The sequence below is a fragment of the Plectropomus leopardus genome, chromosome 17, assembly GCF_026936395.1.
Source record: "Plectropomus leopardus strain MGB_pleo_1.0 chromosome 17, ASM2693639v1, whole genome shotgun sequence".
NCBI classification, from domain to species: domain Eukaryota; kingdom Metazoa; phylum Chordata; class Actinopteri; order Perciformes; family Serranidae; genus Plectropomus; species Plectropomus leopardus.
The window spans coordinates 16,150,393-16,173,191 of record NC_142192.1 but is presented as its reverse complement, the minus strand read 5'-3'; the positions used below and the strand labels follow the sequence as shown (position 1 = coordinate 16,173,191).

The window sequence follows — 22,799 nt, the reverse complement described above, 5'->3', positions numbered from 1 at the left end:
CCTAGTACAGGATGTTTAGGCAGTTTATAGTACATTCTGTTGAATAAACTGTCCAAAAAGTCAATATTTTGAGCGTTTTAAGCCAAAGTACAGTCTGGCGAAAAAAGCCATACTATAGCTCAGGTAAAAATGCTCAAAAAAGTCATCTCTCCAAATGCTGAAAAAAGTCATAATACAGCATGTTTAGGCAGTTTATAGTATAACCTGTTGAAAAAATGGTCCAAAAAGTCAATATTTTGAGCATTTTAAGCCAAAGTACAGTATGGCAAAAAGGCTATACTATAGCTCAGGTAAAAATGGCCAAAAAAGTCATCTCTCCAAATGCTGAAAAAAGTCATAGTACAGCATGTTGAGGCAGTTTATAGTATAGCCTGTTGAAAAAAGGTTCCAAAAAGTCAATATTTGGAGCGTCTGAGGCCGAAGAATGAACCAGTAGGTCACAGCCTGAGCACAGTGGAGTGTTTAAATGAGACTCAAGAGGCAAGAACGTAAATGTAAAAATATACAGGCTTTAGTAGAAAAATGGAAACATGCTTTACAGTTCAACAGGTTGGTGTTATAACAATTATATCACCAAAGGCAATTATCAGGTATCCAATTGGCCAATACCACTTCTATCCATTGGGTGCACCTTTTTCAGCTGAATTTTGTGTGTCACCTGAAATTCAAGTGTTTCTGATCCAATTCACAGTTCACAAACGATAATAAACGTATACATTAGCCACCAATGTACAATTCCAGGGAATGAAGAGGTAGTATGTTGGATTGAGTCCACAGTGCAAGAAAAAGTCAAAAAATGTAAGTATAAGTCCAAGGTTCCCGGGATGTCCAAAAAAAGGGTAAGTATGGGGGATTCAGAGTCCCGTGGAAGATGGGTAAGTGTATGTATGGGTGGTTGAAGAAAGGGGGGGTTGCATATGGGGCTGAGTGTGAGGGTGTCTGCAGATAGTGGTCCTACCACACCGCGGAGTGCAGCAAAACCTGTCCAGTGACCACAGGATATCTTGGTCTCTCTCTGGATCAGGATGGGAAGGCTCACCAACCATCTCGCTGGACAGGTCCACACGAAGAAACAAACCAACACAAAAAACCTGACCTGTCAACAAAGGTTCAGAAAAATATCAGGAGTTAACACTTTAAACAGTCTGTTTAACCTGTTTATAACATGATGGAATCAATATTAATGTCAACTTTTTAAATTAAAATTATACAAAATACTGCAAATTCCTTGTATCTGCATCTAACTTATTTTTTGTGTACATGTCCCTCAACAGTACAAATTGAAAATGTAACAATTTAGCTGCCATAATAAACAACTTTTTTTCACAAGTGAAAAAAAAGTGTAAAATGACTGAATTCATTGCAAAGACATTGTAAATAAACCTTAAATCCAACAACTACAGTATACAGAATAATTCAGACAGTACAATAATCATTCAATAAAGTGCTGAGTAGAAGGAATCTCTCACAGAAAGGCAATAATTATGCTTACCGATCTCCGTGAGTGGGTTGAGCACCGGAACAAAATATGGTGGCATCCAGTAAGGCCACGGGGCTCCTGCTCCTCCAAGCTTTACAAAAAGAAACCCTCGGAAATCTCCGCACTTCCAAACCTACGTGAGCAGACGAGAGCTAGTCAGTTAGCACTGCACTTTAAGCTAGCGCTAACAAGCTAGCAGGTAAACAGCAGCTACTGAGCTGAATTAACTCACGTCAAGCCACTTTTACGAGCGACCACTTAGGGGAGAGTTAAGTTATCTTCCGAAGACTCTGTCGCAATCTTTCCTTCTGGTTTTCAGTTTCTCTGTCTTTATTTAACTTTCATCTAGTAACTACGACGTGACGCTCTCTGTCTTTCTGCATGCACGGAGGAAACACAACAAGCTTGCTACCCACAGACCTGTACAGGTGGGCGGAACTACCTGCAGTAACCGGCTTTCTGATTGGCTGAACTCTCCGCAGTAACTATTGGATGGAAATACCCAAGAGGAAGAAATAACAATAAAAAATAAAAAGTAAAACAACTGTTTCGCGTTTTCTTGAGTCGGATTTCTGGGGCATAGTAATTCATAGTTTGATTGTCCCTTGTTTTCTTTTGCTTTTTTTCCATATATAGTCTATTATATTACTGTATGTGGGTTACAAAAAAATGATCGCTCCAAATGTTAAAAAAAAAGTCATACTAAAGGATGTTGACCCAGTTTATAGTATAGCATGTTGAAAAAACGTTCCAAAAAAGTCAATATTTTGAGCATTTTGAGCCAAAGTATAGTATGGGGGAAAAGCCATACTATAGCACAGGGAAAAGTGATGAAAATGGCCAATAATGTCATAATATAGCATGTTGAAAAAATGGCCGAAAACAACATAGTATAGTATGTCAAAAAATTTCAAATTTTGACATGCCAAAAAATGGCTGAATACAACATGTTATAGCTTGTAGAGGCACATCATAGTATACAATGTCTAAAAAAGGCCAAAATCATCATAATTTAGCATGTTGAAAAAAATTGCTAAAAATGCCATAGTATAATATGTTGAAAAACATCAAATTTTGTCAAAAATGTCAAAAAATGGCTGAAAATGACATATTGTAACTTGTCAAGACACGTCATAGTTGTAAAAAAGGCCCAAACATCATAATTTAGGATGTCGAAAAAATGGCCAAAAATGCCATAGTGTAGTGCAAATTTTGATATGACATAGAATTAGCTGAAATCAGCATAATATAGCTCGTAGAAACACGTCATGGTAGACTATGTCTAAAAAAAGCCAAAAACGTCATAATTTAGCATGTGGAAAAAAAAGTCTGAAAACACCATAGTATAATATGTCGAAAAACATCACATTTTGACGTCAAAAAATTGCTGAAAACATGTTATAGCTTGTAGAGACATGTCATAGTATACAATGTCTTAAAATAGGTCAAAATCATCATAATTTAGCATGTTGAAAAATGGCTGAAAAAGTCATAGTATACTATGCCGAAAAATGTCAAATTGCAACCTGTCAAAAAAATGTCTGAAAAAGACATATTATAGCTTGTAGAGGCACGTCATGGTATACAATGTTGAAATAAATGCCTAAAATGTAATAATTTAGCATGTGGAAAAAATGGCCACAGTGGCATAGTATAGTATGTCCAAAAACGCCAAATTTTGACACGTCCAAAAAAAAGCTGAAAATGACATATTATAGCTTGTAGAGACAAGTCATAGTATACATGTTGAAAAACGCCATAGTGTAGTATGTCAAAAAATGTCAAATTTTTAAATGTCAGTAAAATGGCTGAAAAGGAAAGGCTGAAAGTTGAAAAAATGGCCAAAACGCCATAATTTAGTGTGTTCAAAAAATAATGGATATGCCATAGTATAGTATGTCAAAAGATGGCAAATTGTGACATGTCAAAAAAAACCTACTAAAAACTACATATTATAGAATTAATTGTTACATGTCAATAAAATGGCTGAAAAGGAAATACTATAGCTAGTGCAGACACGTCATAGTATGCAATGTCGAAAAAATGGCTGAAAAACAACATAGAATAGCTTGTAGAGACGCATCATAGTATACAAAGTTAAAATAAAGGCCAGAAAAGGCCAAAAACTCCGTAATTTAGAAAGTCAAAAAATGGCCAAAAAGGCAATAGCATAGTATGTTGAAAAAAGTCAAAATTTGACTGCTCCTAAAAATGGGTGAAAGTGACATACAACAGCTTGTAGAGACACGTTATAGTGTACAAAGTGGGAATAAAGGCCAAAAAAGGCCAAAAACCTCATCATTTAGCATGTCAAAAAATGGCCAAAAAGGCAATAGTATAGCATGTCGAAAAAAATCAGATTTTGACATGTCATAAAAAAGGCTGAAATCAATATATTATAGCTTGTAGAGACGTGTCATATTATAAAAAGTGGGAATATAGGCTAAAAAATGCCAAAAACTTTAAATTTAGCATGTCAAAAAAGTGGTCAAAAATGGCATAATTTAGTGTGTCGAAAAAATAACTGAAATCGCCATAGTATAGTATGTCAAAAAACGTATAAATTTTGTCAAAAAATGGCTGAAAACAACATAGTATAGCATGTCTAGGAACGTGATAGTATAGCATTATGAAAGAACGGCCAAAAACATCATATTGTAGCATGTCGAAAAATGGCAAAATATGACGTCAAAAAAATTGCTGAAAACAACACACTATACCATGTTGAGACACGTCATAGTATAGAATGTCGAAATAATGGCCGACAACATCATGATAAAGCATGTCGAAAAAATTGCGAAAGACAACCTAGCATAGTATGTCGAAAAATGTCAAAATATGACATGTCGAAAAAGGGGCCTAAAAAACTACTTACTAAAGCCTGGTGACACACATCATAGCATATTGAAAAAACGTCCAAAACCATCATAATACAGTATGTTAAAAAAACAGCCGAAATCCACATAGTATAGCATGTCGAAGTAATGGCCGCCCGACATAGTATAGTATGTCTAAAAATGGCAAAGTATGACACGTCGAAAAAATGTCTTAAATCAACACAATATAGCATGTTGAGACACATTTTAATATAGCATGTGGAAATAATGGCCAAAAACGTCACGATAAAGCATGTCAAAAAAATGGCCAAAAACAACATAGCATTGTATGTTGAAAAATGTAAATATATGACATGTCGACAAAAGGGCTAAAAACCACAGTATAGCGTGGCGAGACATTTCATAGTATATTATGTTGAAAAAATGGCCATAAACGTCATAATATGGCATGTCGAAAAAACTGCGAAAAACATGGTATGGTATGTCGAAAAATGTTGAATATGACATGTCGCAAAAAGGGTTGAAAACCACATAGCACTGCATGTCAAGACAGATCATAGTATAGCATGCCGAATAAATGGCCAAAAACGTCATAAAGTAGCATGTCGAAAAAATGGCAGAAAATGATAAGTGGATATATGTGCCCATAAAAGTGGATATATCGATATTGGTTAAAGGCCAAATGAGTTATATGTCGGCATATCAGATATTGGCAAAAAAAAAAAAAAAAACAATATCGCAGGGCGCTCAGTGACTCAGTAGAGCAGGCGCCCCATGTTCAGAGGCTGTGTCCTCACCGCAGAGGCTGCGGGTTCGAGTCCAGCCCTGGCCCCCCCTTTAATGCTACATCTCTCCTATCTAATAAAGGCAATAAAAAAAAACAAAAACATCTTTAAAAAAACAAACATCCAATATTGTGCATCCCTAGTAAGCAGAAACAAAACTGCAGAGAGATAGAAGCAAGTGCTGTTCTCATTTCACAAGCACGACGACTTTGTATTATGACTTCAAGTGTTTCATAAGTCCTCCCGGATATCAGAAAACTTCTAAGAGCGGATACATCCCAGAGTTGATTTTCATCTCGTTTCATCTGCCTCTTCCTCATTTTCATCTCTCCCTCTTTTCCTCTCTTGAGCTCAAGTCACCAATAACTCAGCGTCCAACTTCATAGCTGGAGCGCATCTGATCCCCATTCATTTCCGCAGCGGGGAGAGGGAGAGCTGGCGTTGGCCACTAAGGCCCTGATCAATCATGATCTAGCACGACAGCTTGTATTAGAGACGGAGAGATGGAGGGATGGAGAGATACAGAGGAATAGAGCTGGGAATATAAGATATTCAGACATGGATATTTCTCTTCCGGAGATGCGTGTGTGATTTGTCGACATGACCAGATGTGATCAGAAGACGGTCAAAGGAAAAAGAGGAGGAGGGAGAGATATAAAGAAAAAAAACATCCCCAGCCCTGTTCGTTATTAAGAGATTAAATCCCATCTCTGACAGACTTGTCAGTGCGGGAGACAGAATCGAGCACGGCCGGTAATTTGACTAGTTCCCTATCTCCTCACCGCTCAGTTGGCCGATGACAGCCAGGCGACAGAGCGTTGAATATGCAAGATGTCTCTCCCTCTATCCCTCTAAACTCTGCTGTCTACCTCAGAGACACACACCTGCACTCACAAAAATGTATGCACACACATACAGCCCTGAAATGGTACATTTTCAACCATTTGCATCCTCTCCAAGAGGTTCTGACCTCTGAGGATACTGACAGATGAAGGCTCACAGGTTTAGGTTCCTCACATAGCAATATGAATTCTCAATTTAAATACCTAGCATAGGCTTTAGCTCCTCTGTCTGTGAGTGTGTGCACATCTCCAGTGACAATTCCTGTTAGCCTACTGTGCAGATCCTTCCAGCACACCCACAGTGAATCCAGTCAGGCCAGGTGTTATTTTAACACTCACTTTCGGAAGATGAACGAGGGACGTTTTCCTCCTCCTCCTCCTTCCACCTAACACATTCTCATCCCTTGTTCTTGCTTCCCCCCTAGTCCCATCCTTCCATTCGGAAAAGCCTGACCCAGTATTACGGTGACATTATGGGGCCACTTACCGCCCTGCTAAAATAAACCCCAGTGAAGGAGGCGTGTGACAGAACGGGGTTACAGCGTACCGTCGTGCAAATTAATCAAACAAATAAACGAGGAATTTAGACTTAAACAGGGAAGATCCTTCCCTCCTCTCTCATCTCTTCTCTTGTGTTTGTACCCATCTAATCCCTGAGACGGACAGACATGCAAGCGCGCACGCACACATACACACACACACACACGAACAGCAGCTACCTGCACGGTCACAGGTGAGACAGCAAAGCGATTTTTGTCAGGCCTGTTTGACATTTATCCGCTCATTCTTTTGTTTTGCATCAACTGGAATGGGTTACAGCCAGGCCATTTTTGGCTTTGAACCAGAAATCTGTTGCTGACGCTTATATGAAGCGAGAACCAGGGCTAAACCACAACATACGTTCCCTAATTTAAACATTTCTAACCAAGTTCAGTGCAGTCAAACTTTATACATATCAATGCCTACTCTTTCAGATTGTAAAATAGTTAGTCACTTACTTAGAACAGTTAAGCATGATTACTGTAGCATCACTGATGAGCTCGCTGTCCATGTTGCTTTCTTTTGTATGTTTTTTTTGGTTATCAATGTAAAAAAGGGTACTGGTACTCTCCAGAGGGTACTGATTTTAAAGGATCGATACTGTATGTTTCCCTCTGTAGTGTTGAGTGGAAGCAGTCACAAAGCTGTTGGTTAAATCCAAACAAATAAAACTACAGCAGCATAGTTTTGTATGAGTCTATACACTGTTTTTAATAAATCCTTCATAGTGTACCATTAAGTTTTGGTTATGCTTATGCACAAATCAGGTTTAGGAAAAGTTCCTGTTTAAAATGAGTCATTTTTTTAACAAGTCCTCCAACCCATACAACCTACATTTGTTTCTACCCTTACATATGGCTTCGGGGGGTGTTTCCAAAATTAGCACCTTTGCCTTTGCCAGTAGATTGACTCATTCTTATACCTAAATGTCAGAATAGGTTGTTTGCCACTGACTCACAAACAACATATAACAGTAATACAATTTAAACAAAGGGTAAACAGTAAAACGGTTGCCATTTGGTCACAGCAACGTAATTACTTGGTTAGGTTTAGGAAAAGATAATGACTTGGGTTAAAATATGTATGTTTGTTATGAAAGTTACATTGATATCTTGACTCTGATTGATTTTATTCGATACGCAAACAGTGTTCTCTTGGGTCAAAGTCCTGTGTTTGTTTGACCCATCAATCAACCCAGACTTTCTTCCTATGCGGATTGCCGCTCTTTATACTAAGTACGTCACCTAACGTCCTTATGGATGGGCAGTCTCCATTAACAGCATGCCAACGCTGTAATAAAATATTCTGTACCTTGCCTCATAATAAATTATCTTTTGGTCCTATTACAAAAGAGCCTAAAGGGGGACAATACGGTCAAAGAGGGAAGCACAGTGTGGCACCAAAGACATATAATATAGTAAATGGATAATTGCTGCAACCATAATACTCCACACACCCAATCCAAAGGTGACCCCACACACAATTATCACCACACACCACTTCACTGCAAATCCAGATGCTACACCACATGAGACTGTCCCTTGTGCTCCTACTGGCTGCCACCAGGAAACCCTACAGAGGGTCAGAGGACCACAGTATTATTTTTTTTAAAAGGCAGCATTAACAAACAAGAAAATCTAGTGGGTTATAATTGGTGCTTGACTGGAATTAATCGACAGAAAGACAAATTAGCTGGAGAACATTAATATGTCAAACGATCTCAATTCTTTACATACTTCACACAATCCAGGCGGTCACAGGGTTATGTTTCCTCCACAACAGCTCAGGCTAACCAGCAACTATACAAACAGGAGAAAAAAAGGAAACAATTAACCAGTCTTCAATATATACACCAGTAGTCTAACATAACATGGAATACATTCACAAGAATATGAGTTTGCAGCCCAAGCTTCCCAGTTCTTATCCGGGCAGCTTATTATCTTCAAACAGCTCCCAACAGTCAAAGTAGATGTAATGACAATTTGCTGACTAAGGTTTGTATAACATCATGATGTGGTGCTGAATTACCAACATTGTGCATTTGAGTGGGAAGGGCTGTGTTAAATCAGCTTTCCTAAGAGGACCACAAAGATGTAAATTTCCCATTAGTCTGCACATGCGACACTTAGAAAAGTCAAATCACTGCATGTCTTACCCTGGACCTTAGTATGTGTTTCAAGCAGGATGTGAAAGACAAAGAGCTCTATACACTTTTAGCACAAACTTGTCTAACCTAAGCACTTCCCCCTCACACACCCTACTTCCTCATCCCCTCATCCGCCAGATGTCCTGGGTGCAAAAGTCCCTCTCATTACATATTACCTGATTAGATTTTTCCTAATTGATGCCCTTTGACTACAGGGCGATGGCGTGTCCAGACTTTTTGTTGTTGGTGGCCCAAGTGGAGCACTGACTTACGCTGGGGTGGCATGATGTACGAGTACTGCTATGGGCACACACGTCTGTATGGCTTTCATTTACCGTCTTTGTCTCCATTACCCATCCCAACCCGAATAACTAACACTGCAGTGTCTTACAATCCTGTTTAAAGTTTAGTTTAAAGGATAAATTGACCTACCAATTACAACACAAAAGAGTGACAACACACAAATGTAAAATAAAGCTTCCATGCTTAATTGCTCTGCCAAAAGTAATTAGTACAATAGCAAGCAAAAAGTGCCAAAAAGATAAAATAAATAAGCTTGTCTGAACAACCCTTTAACAGCTGTCTCAATTCATTTGTAACATTAGTCAGACTAGACACTACTCTGGCACATAAATGCCAACGAAAATTCACTTTACTCATCAAACAGTTCAAACTGACAGGGCAGAAAGCCAATCATAATAGGGGGGGGCAATCAGATTTCAGAGGAGGAGCTTGCCACCCTAGGCCACTCCCTAGACACGCCCCTGCTAAAAGGAACTGGCAGTCAAATCCACTTTTGATAAGAATGGCTAAAAACCCTTCCTGATTAAACAGTGCCTGTGCAAATAAATAGAGTTTTCTAAACTATGTTTCAGTATTTATTCATCCATCCATTGTCCGTAACTGCTTGTCCTCGTAAGGGAGGAAGCCAGAAGGCTCGGAGAAAACCCACACGGCGAGAACAAGCACAAAAGGGCCCCCCCTCGCCCATGGTTCGAACCTCACCCCAACCCCGGTTTGAACCAGGGGCCCTCTTGCTGTGAGGCGACAGTGTTAGACTTTCAAATGCCACGTCTTTCAGTATTTAACTCAGAAAAATGTTAATGCTTCAGTTACAGATGTTGTTTATGGCTCCACTTCAATGACTCAATGACTGTTACTTCTGTCTATGATATCATACCTGTGGTATTTGATTTTTCTCTCAGTCTTCAATCAGATTTCCTTCTTTTGCTACAAAATACACAACTTTGCTATTAATGTGTTTTTTTAAGTGGGCTTTAAGGTGAGCTTGATTACCTTTTTGACATTGAGTGCATTAAATAAAGATGTTTTAATATTTTCCCATTGATCCACCCCTCACACAGAGCCAGAAAAAAAGAGAAACTCTTGCATTTAGTTAAAATAAAAGACCAGTTACTTATGCAAACATTTAGTCCCTGTGTCATCTCTCAACACTTTTTAGATTGCTCCCAGTGTTACATGCTGGTTACCATAGCAATGGCTACGAGGCCCATTCTGCATGCAGGCAACATCTTGATTAATCTTGACGATGACAGTTGCGACTCTTGATGTGGACGGCTCCACATTGATCCGTAATGAAGCCATTGAGCCGCATGACGAATGGAGGGGGAAGGAAATGTGTGAGCACATGATTAATGAAATAATTAATTAAGTAATTGGATTGACTTAATTATTTATTTCTCAATCCTTGAAGTCAGAGAAAAGTTTGATTGCATATTGAAATTAGGCAGTGAGGTGAGCAGTGTTCTGCTTTTGATTCTCAGTCAGTATTGCTCATGCCTACAGATCAAACGGCAAATTCACTTATCTACATCCACTCTTAGCCAAATAAACTAAATTTTTATCTCTTTTCAGGGATTCACATTTCAGGGACATTTTCCAACCACAGAAAGCAGATTTCTTCACATGACAAAGTGAAAGTGGCTTCCAAAGTTTAGGGATGATTTGTTATTTAGATGATCAGATTAATGAACATCTGGGCAGCCCGTCTCATGATCCCTCCAATTTGAGCCAAACACAATTGTTTCAGTTTTTCATATTGTTAATAATATAGATGATTAACTATCTTAATGAAGAGTTAAGCCTGTGATCCTATTCCCATATGTGACTCCTACTGCGTCTGGAAATAGATTCTGTGACTCCACATTGCCTTTTCCATCTGCTGCCTGCTGTTACAGGGTGTGTGGGATGTTTCCTGGACCTGCTGTCAGGACTGTGAGTCTTTCCAGGGAAAACATGCAGGAATTTTGGATCTTCTTTTAAAAACTGGCGTGGTCTTCCTCCATGAGCTTCTGAATATGTCATACCTGGCACTAGAGCTTTAACTTCACAGAAACTCAAATGGAAACTCTGTTCAAATGTCCAATAACTCACATCATAAATAGGCTTATATAGTGGTTGTGTGGGCCAGTTTGGTAGCCGCCTTAAATTTATAGCTATTGGATACCACAGCAGCACATTCTGCACAGCAGCTATGACTGCATGTCTGCAAATCCCAATCCATAACTGAACATATTTTTTTAACCACTTTCCATGTCTCTTCTGAAACATTTGGAAGTCTAATAAAAATCAGAATTACAGAATTATTTTTTTTACAACTTGTTTTTGTCCTGGGTCTTTGGACTTTGCTGAGTGTGCATGCTCTTTTTTCAGCCATTCCTCTCTTTGCAGCCCTACAGTTAGACATATCCACACCTGGGAGCTGCCCACTGCTGCCACAGTACTCCACCACCAGCCACAATAGCATAAAAAAACAAAAACATCAGAGTGCTATTTCTTGCATTTCCGAATACAGTATGCTGGAGTTAAAATGATTTATCTGGTAACTCTGAGAATTTTTTTCAGATCCCCCATGTCCTGTGTGTCTTGTGGAGTTGAAGTTTCAACCTGTTCAACATGGAATAGGCTTAGGCGGTAATCCTGACAATATGATTTTCAATACTGTCAAAATATAGAAATATATCCAGGATGTATTATATGTCATGCACATCACTCCAGAGGTCCATCTTTACTAGTGAAACAGGCAACTGAGCTGGGATACAAGGCAACTGCGACGGATTGTTATAACGTTACAGGATTATAAACAGCTGGGCAGCACCTGCAGAGAAAGACTGAGGAAAAATAGCATATTTTCACCACCCTACACAAATACCATTATATACAGTATTCCTGGGTGAACTTTCAGGGTATGAAGGTATAAAAATAAGAGGCCTAACACAGAACAAAATCTCCTTAATGTATGTGAGACAAAATCTGTAGGCAATGGGACAAGACTTTGGTATCTGAAGCACTGTAGTTTCCAATAGTAATCTGAGTAAAGGCAGACCAATCACATTTGAACGGCAGCTAAAGAGTCTCTGTGGAGAGTAAAAGAGGTGGAACCCACTGATCAAAGTGCAATCTTAGAACCCCTCCGTTATCATCTGAGAACTGTTTAGCTTTCCATTAAAATTCACATTTATATGCAGATATCTGTTTATAGACATTATCTACAATGACAAGGACAAGGAAAAGGAAATCTAGGCCCATATATATATATACTGGCTACACTTGAAACCCCCCAAATTTTGTATGTTGCCCCCCGAGGCTATTTCGTCGTCAAACCTGTAGTTGATGGGTTTCGAGATTGCACTGAACATAAACTTCAAAATGTACTGTATCCAGGAGAAGACACACCATTGTTTTAAAAAAAATGATGCAGGTAACCACGAAACAAACAAGAATTTTGGTATTAGAAGATTCTGCAATATTTTTGCATGTCAACTGCTGTATGATTGATGTTAGAAAAGGGCTGTGGTTATGGTGAATAGAAGAAGAAGAAATAACCAAAAAAATAGTGAGAAATTAGCAAAAAGTACAAAATTACCTGAAAAACTGTAATAAAAAACAAAACAAAAACCTTTCCCATAGCTTTTTTCTTTTGTTCCCTAGACATTTTCCCTGGCTTTTTAAAAAATAATGCTCTAAATCTACTAATTTCATGCAATTTGTGTAAAATTTCTCACCAAGTAGCTTATTGGCTTTTTTCCCCATGTTTTTGACAGAAATCACACGGATGTGCTCTGGGTTCTAAGGTTTAAATACTTGTGGAAGTCATCTGCAAGCAGCACAAGAAAATTGATTTCAAAGGGTTAAGGCTGGAATCAGACAAAAGATTTGCAAAATGTATTAAAAGCTCCCGACAATTTCAGTTATCTAATGCTTCACTCTAACAGAGATCTTTGTCAAGTATTGTCTGTCCATCATCCTGACCTCAACACATTTTCTTTCTCAACATAAATAGCACACTACTTCCTGTGTTGGAACAAATCCTTGGTCCATTATGAATGCTATTCATAGTGATACATTCAACAGCATTTCACAAACTAATGAGGTAACTATGACTTATAAGGAAACTGCCTTAATAATTCACAAGCAGTATCCATTAACTATCCAGCCCAGCTTTCAAAATTTTTAAAGAGTTGAGCACAAGATGTAAACAAAATGATCAAAGAAAATGGTGGTTGACCAATAAGTAATGTAATTGTAGCTTAAGACCTAATGGTTATGCATCCTCTAATGTTTGTAAGAGCATGTACTTATGAGTCTTTGTAAGTGTCCATGAGCCTGTGTGTGTGTTTGAATATGTGCTTATGTGTGCATGTGTTTATATGCAGCGTGTGCAGGTCTCAGTCGTATCGGAGATGATTGTGCATCCATCAGTATGCCGTTAAGCAGTGGCCAGTGAGGATATGAAATGGCTCTCACTTTGGGGCCATCGCTGATCAATGCTCATAAACATTTAGTGTCATAATCAGGCATCAGCACTAACAGCTTTTGTGCACTGACTGCAGGAACACACATGCACACACAGACGCACATGCTCGTACACACATGCATGCACAGGCTCACCTCTTTAGTGTAACATCTCTGGTACATTGGGTATGTATATTTTATGTGGAGGTGGAATCAACCTCTGCTCTGCACCACACGCATCCATGAGCACACACACATTAGACATCTTGCCTCACACGCCATTAAACAAACACACACCATCAACCATTTAGGTACTAAAATAATGTGTGTGCTCAGTGTGTGATGTTATGCTGTGGTCTGGGTGAGAGATGAAAGAGAGAGACAGGGGGAAAGTAGTGGGGTGAGGAGGAGGAGGGGGGGGTGTATTATCGGGGGAGGGCTTTACAAAGTAAGCCAATTTATACAAGGTATCCCGGCTCGAATTAGCGGCTAATGACTCTATTAGCTTTCATTTTTGCACCGAGGAGATTTGCCTGCATAAATTAGGGCCCGATCATTGGCAAAGTGTCACGGCCAAAGGACAGTTTATAAATACAACAGCCAGGCCCTGTCAGCCATGCCGGGCGCTGATATAGACGTCTCTGCAGACTTTGTCGTTGAGCGCAACAGACTTGTGCCAGTCAGACGGTGACAGGGGACCATGGGGGTCCCAGGGGGAGCTCTCTCGCCGTCGTCCCTGAAAAGGTCAACTTGACGCGGGCACAGCCCATCGACCTGCCCCCCTGTCGGCTCCGCTGATAAAAATCAGATAAACTTAAGACCACTTATCGATCCAGGCAGCGGAGCCTTAGGCAAATGTTGGCAGAGCCCTCCTCCTCCTCCTCTTCCTCATCCTCTTCTCCTGTGCATATGATTACACGCAAGCAAATTAAAAGGGGGTTGGAGGGGGGTTTATAGTAAGATAGAGCAGAGATGAGAGAGGAAGGCAGGAATTCTTGTTTCTCTGAGGAGAGCAGGGGAGGGATGTTATTAAGAGGTGAGAGGATGAGAAGTGGGAGAAGGGACAGTAAGATTAATCGCAGAAATTTGAGCAGAGACAGGGAAATTTCATTAACTATGAGAGCACTTGTTAGAGCTAAATGGTCAGAGAGAGGTGGGAGGTGGAAGTGGGAGGGGGGGCAGGAAGAGGTCTTAGAGGTGGAAGAAGTGAAAAAAAGGAAAGCAGAGATTTACACAAAATATGCCCATGTAACTTCCCTCACCATCCCTGAAAAACAGCACAGATTCCCTAATGTCCTGCTTTCCATGTCTTTTTTTAACTGTTAACTCTGAGGTGGTTGCAGAAAAAGGGGATGGGGACACAACAGACAAGTGAAAGTGGCTGTGGGAAAGAATGAAGGCAGAAGGGGCCCTGCAGCAGGAAGGATGCAGTGCCCAGCAAAAGGCCAGGAGTCAAAGCTAGTGAGAAAAGACCGAGCACAGACTGCTGCGGAGAGACAGAATTAGAGCAGGCAAGCTGAGGGAGAGAAACAGCGGTGCAGCACATCTGGCCGGCGACACAGTCGCCTCAGTAATCAGACCACACATCCTCTGCTGTTTCAGCCGCCATTACTCTCTCACAATGTCTCTCTTGCCAGGCTTGGGTGTCTGTCTGCTGCCCTCTGCACCCGCACTATCTATCCACACTTCCTCCCTCCGTCACTTCACCAAGCATCCACACGACTAACCCTTTCTACACAAACACACACACACACACACACACACACACACACACACACACACACACACACACACTCTGTCCCACTGTCTCTCTCAGGAGGATGAGCAATACAGCTCAGGGCAAAGAGGTGCTGATAAGGGGACAGAAGTGTAACGTGAGCAGGAGCCGATGACCACAGATAACACACTGAATTTTGTGTGTGTGTGTGTGTGTGTGTGTGTGTGTGTGTGCAGGCGTGTGAGGCAGGCGTGTGAGGCCCATAGTCGTCAGGGTGTAAGTGGGAATGATGAGGGTAAACCCCGTTATCAGCCCTCTCTGTGTCAGCACCTCCATCTGGTGTCGACTCTCTTGCTAGTGTGAGTGTGCGTGCGTGTGTGAGCGTGTGTGTGTGTCACTACAGGGCGATAGTTGTCTGGTGAGCAGGAAGTGCAGTCTGGGTCAGACTGGTGACACATGCAGCACAGCCTATAGTGTCCGTCTCGTTCTCTTGTTGTCTTGCTGTGTGTGTGTGTGTGTGTGTGTGTGAGCATTAACCTAATCTGTGCAGAAGAAGAGGAATAGAGGTTCGTATTTAAGGAAAATATATGATGTGCTGGGTCACCAATGCTTTTCAGCCTTCTTTTTGTGCTATCACTACACTCCACATCACATTTTCTTCGTATGTTTAACTCTTTAAACCCTGGACTGCATCTGTTTACTTGTGCAAGAATGGCTGACAATTAGCTTTAAAAAAAAGAGAAAACTAAATGTGTGTGTGTGTGTGTGTGTGTATATATATATATATATATATATATATATATATATATAGATATATTTAAATTTATTATAATTCTATATTCAAAATTAGGTTATAGTCAGACATATATATTATGATTCATTTATATTCATTATTTTAGTTGAGCACTTTTTTCAAGTAATTTTCTGTTTTTTATTATTTTCCTTTCCTCTTCTTTCCTTTTCTTTCTTATTTCAGGTGATTTTCGCGTAACTTTTTTACTAGTGTCTCCCTTTTGGGGGGTCATTTCTTGTTAAATACATCACTGCCTTCCTTTCATGTTTTGGTAGAAATCAAGTCAATTTGCTCATGTTTCAAAGGGTTAATTTGTACAGTTTCTAAAGTGTTAAGACAGTAATATTACAATCAGCTCCCAGAATAACATGTGATAAAATACTTGGGATTTGGAATCAGTTGCATTAACAATATATGCAACATCGTATCATGTTGTGACAAAAGAGATAAAGTTGCAGGCGATGTTAGCAGCAGAAAAAGTGTGTGTGAGTTCTTGGATGAAGCCATGAGTCACAGCTTTAGTCCTATGCTGCCAACTACTGGTGGAAACTTAGAAAGGCAGTAACTCACCCTGAATTCGGCGAGCCTCTTCTCTCCTCTGTGACTTCTGTCTCTGCAAAACCCTCAGCCACTGCAAATACAAAAATAAGCATGCCAGATGAAGTCAGTGTTGAACAATCGCTTCAAGATAACCAGAGTTCATAATGACTCATCATGACGTACTGTTAATGCAGAAGTGCCCCAAGCCAAACATATATACATTAAATGAAAGGTAGGAATCAGACTCAAACACCACCATCGATGAAGCCCTGTGGTAATATCTATGTCAAGACGGCGTTTTTGTGACTACTTACTCAAGATTCTGAATTTTTCACTATAGCTTCCTGTATCAGTTTTATCTCACTCATAAGAGGCTGCATAAATAAAACAGTGCAAAATCTGAAACATGTCTTTTGGGTACTTTTTTTTTTTACATGCTATTGGCTATGTGTGAAAGTATAGCACTTTTGGAGAGGCCATTCCACCATTACAGGCGTCTCCTTTCCATTATTTTTACTTGGTAACCTTAGCAGAAACGCAACTTTTAAATTAATCAAGATTGCAATTGCTATTGCAAGAAAATGTATAGTTTTAACATGGAAATCCATTTGCCCTCTCACCTTGTCAAAATGGTTCTCAGAAATGAATAAATGTGTATCTTTGGAGAAAATAACATGTTCTGGTAGATAGATAGATATTATCATTAAATCAAGCTATGGCAACCCTACACTGATTATATAGACTCTCAGTCTGTAATTTATTGACCCATACCTGATGCAGACTCACTGTGACTGACTGTATTTTGTTTAATTTATTTGACTTTGTTGACAATGTTTGCAAGGTGAATCTGTAATGGGGTAGGGGAAACAATCTTGTCTTGGTCTTTATTGTTATTCTGTTGCTTAAACATGAAAATAAAAAGAAATTACTTAAAAAATAGGCATATTAAGCTGAAGCTGTATGAGGAAAAAATTATGAGGATATCAAATGTAATGTACAAAAATGTCACATGTCAAGAAACAGTTTTAGTTCTTATCAGTTGAGGACTTACATGTAGAGGCAAAGCATGTGTGGAATTAGTAAGGATTTTTTGGGAGAGGAAACAGTGACTTTCCTCTAAATTTGCAAAGCTTTTGCAAATTAACATTTTTTGAAGTAATATTTGTAAAATGAAAGCTCTTGCTGCAAATGCAGTAACATGTAACTCATTGTGACTCTCTTCTTTTGGATTTTAGCCTACATATTTTTTTAAAGAATGAAAATGTTTTCTTTTGACTGTGTGGGAGAGTTTAACAAAAGCTTTTATATGAGAAATGACCAAGGACGTGGGTGTCATTCTAACTCTGATGGGGACTTATATGGGGAGTGTGAAGGACATCAACCTGAGGATTTTGAGCATTACACAGTTAATTTCCTGCAATCTGGTGAATTTTTAGACAACAATTTGTGCCATTTCTGTATCAATTTGTGGTGTAAATGTATACTTTTTTCAAAATAAAAGTTCTCTGCTACTTTCATGATTTTAATGGGCAGACATATGCATCTGTATTGAGTGGGACATGTCCCTTGATTCCCCCCGAAATCTACATCTATGCATGTCACGCTCATTTATTTAGTCCCCTTGCGCAGTAATCCCTCAATTTATTGTGTAATAGTTTGTCTTTTTCTCTCAAAACATACTACATTAAAATCTGAGATATGTATCTGACCAAGGGACATTACAACCAAAATATATCTTGTTCTTTATGCATATGGTAACGAACTCCAATCACAGTGGCCACTGCTGCTCTCTTATCTGAAGCAATTTCACCTTTTTCCACTTCACAACAACTCGCACCACCAAACACCTTCGTTGCAACACAAAAAGTAGACTTTATCATCCTAAATGTATGTATGTGATGCAGACGCTTGATTCATATGGACAAATCCTGACATAACTCATAGGAGATAGGTCATTATGATTACACAGAGTGCTCCCTACTGGCCATTATCATTCAAGTGCATCTTTACACTGAAGGACACAGCAAACCCTGTTTGGCTCTGACACTATGGTACAATTTGTGGCTTTGTGTGTGTGTGTGTGTGTGTGTGTATGTGTGTGTGTGTGTGTGAGAGAGAGAGAGAGAGAGAGATGGAGACACAGCTTCTTATTTGGAAGAAACAGGGAACAGGTGCACTGAGTATTGCAGAGTGAGTTTTTAAGGACAGTCAGATCAACAGTACATTAATAGCAGAATAAGTCATTGCAGCTGAATGTGTGTGCATACGTGTGTGTCTGTTTGTGTGTAACCAGGAGAGCCGAGTCTATTTTATCATAAGTTGCAGTGGACACTAAAAGATGCAAATAGGCTAAATAAAATATCTGTTATTTTTTTAAATCTAATATTGATGATTCAGTATGTAGCCTCTCAATAAAACGTTGCAGTAAATGGCCGGTGGATTTATCTCTAACCATAACCTGACCATAAGGTTAAGTGTTCCTAATAGTTATAAATGAGAGGCTGCCCGTTACTTTTGTTTATTGGCATGCTTTCTTTAGGTCCCCTTACTGATTCCAGTAATATAACATGTCGCACTCACCGCGCTTGCAAAATGAGATTAGACTCTGACATAGGCCCCGCATCATCCGCCGACGAGCCCGCACCATGAACTCTTCACCCGGGCACGGCACGGCGACGAGACGACGCACGGAGGCGGAATATTCAAGCAGGAAGTCAGGGAGGCAGTCGGCGGCTGCGCGCTCCGTGGAGCTCCAGGCGCGCTCCTCCGCTCCTGCAAGAATTAGACATTCAAGTGTGCCATCTACCGACGAAAAAACGCAATGACACCGTCAGATGTGAGTGCTGAGAGTCTGAAATCCTTGACAAAATACTGTGCTATACCAAACCTCATAAGCACTCAGTAGTGGGTTTATGAAAAATCTGTAATACTGAATGCTATGTTAAATTTTAGTGTCACTATCATATTATTACAGTTTTATTTCCCCATTATATCCCTTCAATGTTTTGCTGTTCAGGAATTAATGTTGAATATATAGCAATTTTTTTTGCATCTATTATTTATTGATTTATTTCATAATATTCATGTTGGGGTCCTCTGGTGATATGTTGGAAATATTACTGTGAAGGTTGACAAGGATTTCTTATGTATCTTTAAATTGCAGCATTTCTGTGAGGGTGTGAGGTTGAGCCCATCTGGACAGACAAACAGACAGACAGACAGACAGACAGACAGATCGATAGATAGGTATTACTTTCCGTAAACACACTTAAATATACATAGGGTATTTGCACGCATGCACACACGCACGCACACACACACACACACACACACACACACACACACACATACTTCTATATATATTCAATAAATACGCTAAATAAATACACACATACTTACATACATGCATACATTTTGTACATACATACACACATACTGTACATACATACTGTACATACATACATGCATGCATGCATGCATACATACATAAAGTGTACAGAGAAGGAGCTGCAGAAGGAGAAACAGAGGGACATTTTATTGGCCTGGTTTTATTGCTCTCACTCAGGACTCATATCCTGAGTTTAACAGGGCTAAAGGCAAAAGGTTTTAAGTGTGTGTGTGTGTGCATGAATGTGTATGTATCCACGTATGTGTGCAAGAGAGAAGCAGGGGGTTAGTGCCTATTACTGAGGACTGCACATGTAGGCCAAGGCCACATTTTGTTGAACTAAACTGAACACAGTAATGTTGGCCAAAGACTGTGTTACTGCCTGCATAATATGATAAGAGAAGGGCAGTTACCATTTATTTTATGGTAATATTTCACTTTATAGTGAGAAAAATAACAGTAATCTGTAATTTCCCACTCTTAATGCGGCATAAAGCAGTTTAGAAATGGAAATTAGGAGATTGAAGGTGTCAGAGGGAATATATAACAAGGGAGAAAATAACCAACAGCTCATAATATAAGCTGCCATCCCCATCTCATTCTGCACAAAAAAAATGTTTGACATAAGCTTTTCCACCAGTTCCAACATCACAATATTTACAGATCCTGTTAATAGTGTGAGGGATAGTGTTTCCCAGATGGCCTGAGATGCATCTTTGCGCTGGATCATTTTACAGTTTGTTTATAACACAAGCAAACAAAAGATTCCTCCCCGTTATTCAATCCATCTGAGTTTGGGCACGATCACTTTGAAGATAGAGTGACACAAAATCATTGCATTGTTTCATCCTGATATCACAGTGCAGTAATGAGGGATATATAAGCAGGGAGTGGTGCAGAGTTTGAGCTCTGCGTAGCCTTTGGGGAGTGCTGAGTAAACATGAGCTACAGTTGTAATGCTCTTTAACGACCATATGTTATCTTTTACATTCTTTTTTTAATGGATTTCAAACTCTTTGTGGTTTTAAAAATACATGTATGGGTTTGAGTGGGTTAATCCTTTGCCTGTATTTCCTCCAAATATTGCTGCTTCCATGAGGTCAAAGTGCACACAGAAAAATGCCTTTGTACAGAGCTTGGAGGGGAGACAGGTTTGTAAATCATTCCTAACAAAATTATTACTTTATTTTAGCCTTCTAGCTTTGTGAGGTTTTTGGGACCATTAAACTAAATGAACAGCAGAGACTCTGTAGAGTGTTTTTGACATAAAATAGTGCTGGGCTGAAAGGATGCACGCTGACGATGATTGTTTAGAGAGGCTTCTTCCTCTCCGTGCAGGGCAAGGACAGTTTATATGCAGAGTAAACTTAACTGTGTCAAAACCCTTAGAGCTGCAGTTTGATTGATATCAACACACTGTGAGAGTGTTTCATTTTTGAGGGGCAAAGTGACCTGAATCCTGTATAATTTCTCTCGCATTGTTTTATTTCATTTACCCTTTGAAAGCAGACCATGGGCCTATTTAAATAGATTTAAATAAAGAGCCATAATATTTAGAGAATTCAATCATTTTTGCAGCAGAAAGGATTCAGCCTTCCGTGTCATAACGTCATGAACTTATGTTAACTCACCTTACATGAGGTGCAAACGTAGTATTTCGCCGTAATTGTGCCGGATAACGCCGTGGGACCGCAGGAGATCCCTGTTTCCATAATCCTGTATCCCCCTAAAATAAAAACAACAATAGTTACAGGCCTCCATTCTTTTTTACAAGAGAAAGCTAGCTTCTGTCTTCCATGTAATCACTTCGTTACCCTGTTACCCTACCTCATGTGTTGTGAAAACGTAGTATTTTGCTGTATTTACGGCAGACTTTGCTCGCGGAAGGCCGCGGGGGATTATTTGCACGATCCTGTATATACCGACCTAAAATCAAAAACACAAAAGCTGGGGCATGTTTTTGCTGTAGAAAGCTGAAGTTTCCCTCTTCCGTTTCATAGCGTTGCACGCAAGTAGTGACGTCATTACGCCACGGGACCTGCGGTGCAAAAAAACACACGGTGGCGCCAGAGGAGCGAGTGATGGATGAGTGATGCCTTTGCGCTCTGATCATAAATATGAGCATATCTCACATAATGTATAGCCATTAGTTTAAATAACTTATGCAGTGTTAAGGAATATTTAGTTTGTGTTTCTAAATTGAAAATTATTTTGGATCGATATGTTTTGGGGTTTTTTTAATTTGTAAAATTTTATGAAAATGTCATTTTTTTATTTTTATGACAGAATTTCGATACTTCTGTCAATTACTATGGCTTATTGAATTATATAACCTTTTAATTTAAATTGGACAGATTTCAGGGATTTGAAGCATTTGAAGATACTCTGATAAATTACATCACAATAAACAAAAATACCAATGTAGGCAGACCATTTCTATTGCAGAGGTCAAAGGGTTAACCACTCACATGCTTTCTGTCTGATTGATGGGTCACATGCATGCGTCAGTGTTTGTAGGCTATTTTCATCACACATGAACATGTGTACTAAAATGTTGCAATATGCGGAGGCTAACAGTGGATTACAATGATGCAATGAGGTTGCTGCTTAAGGTTCCCAGATGGCATAGTGCCAATAAACTGTTTGTGTCCTCTGGTGTTCCTACTAGTGAGGCATTTCTAAGACATCTGATGTACAATTTTATGTGTCATTTTGATGAGTCAGAGAGTAGCATAATAGAGGCTTTAACCAGCCTGAGGATGAGCTGCTTTTGGTGCTCATCCAAACTCAGATAACACTGGCAAGATAGCCTATAGATGAATGGCTTTGGTAAAGAAAAAAAAAAAGAATGATGACTTGTGCTTGATTTTATTTTGTATGTTTTGTATTACTTTTTTAAACTGAATATCCTCTAAATATTAAGCGCAACACTCATAAGATGAGGCTAATAGAGATTATGTTGGTGATTACTGTGAT

General features: G+C 39.4%; 1 long non-coding RNA gene across 5 annotated transcripts; it reads right to left on the bottom strand.

Annotated features, from left to right (window-relative positions):
• Positions 1-489: 489 nt before the first annotated feature.
• LOC121957477 (uncharacterized) lies at positions 490-21,828 on the bottom strand. Of its 5 annotated transcripts, XR_015779496.1 has the most exons (8): positions 21,651-21,828; positions 21,455-21,549; positions 19,016-19,207; positions 16,466-16,526; positions 8,221-8,283; positions 7,982-8,056; positions 1,493-1,613; positions 490-1,096 (listed from the first exon to the last, which is right to left on the bottom strand). It is a non-coding gene; the product is annotated as an uncharacterized LOC121957477 (long non-coding RNA). The 5 variants fall into 5 exon arrangements; XR_015779495.1 differs by lacking the exon at positions 7,982-8,056; XR_015779497.1 differs by lacking the exon at positions 7,982-8,056 and having other exon boundaries at positions 21,460-21,549.
• Positions 21,829-22,799: the final 971 nt, after the last annotated feature.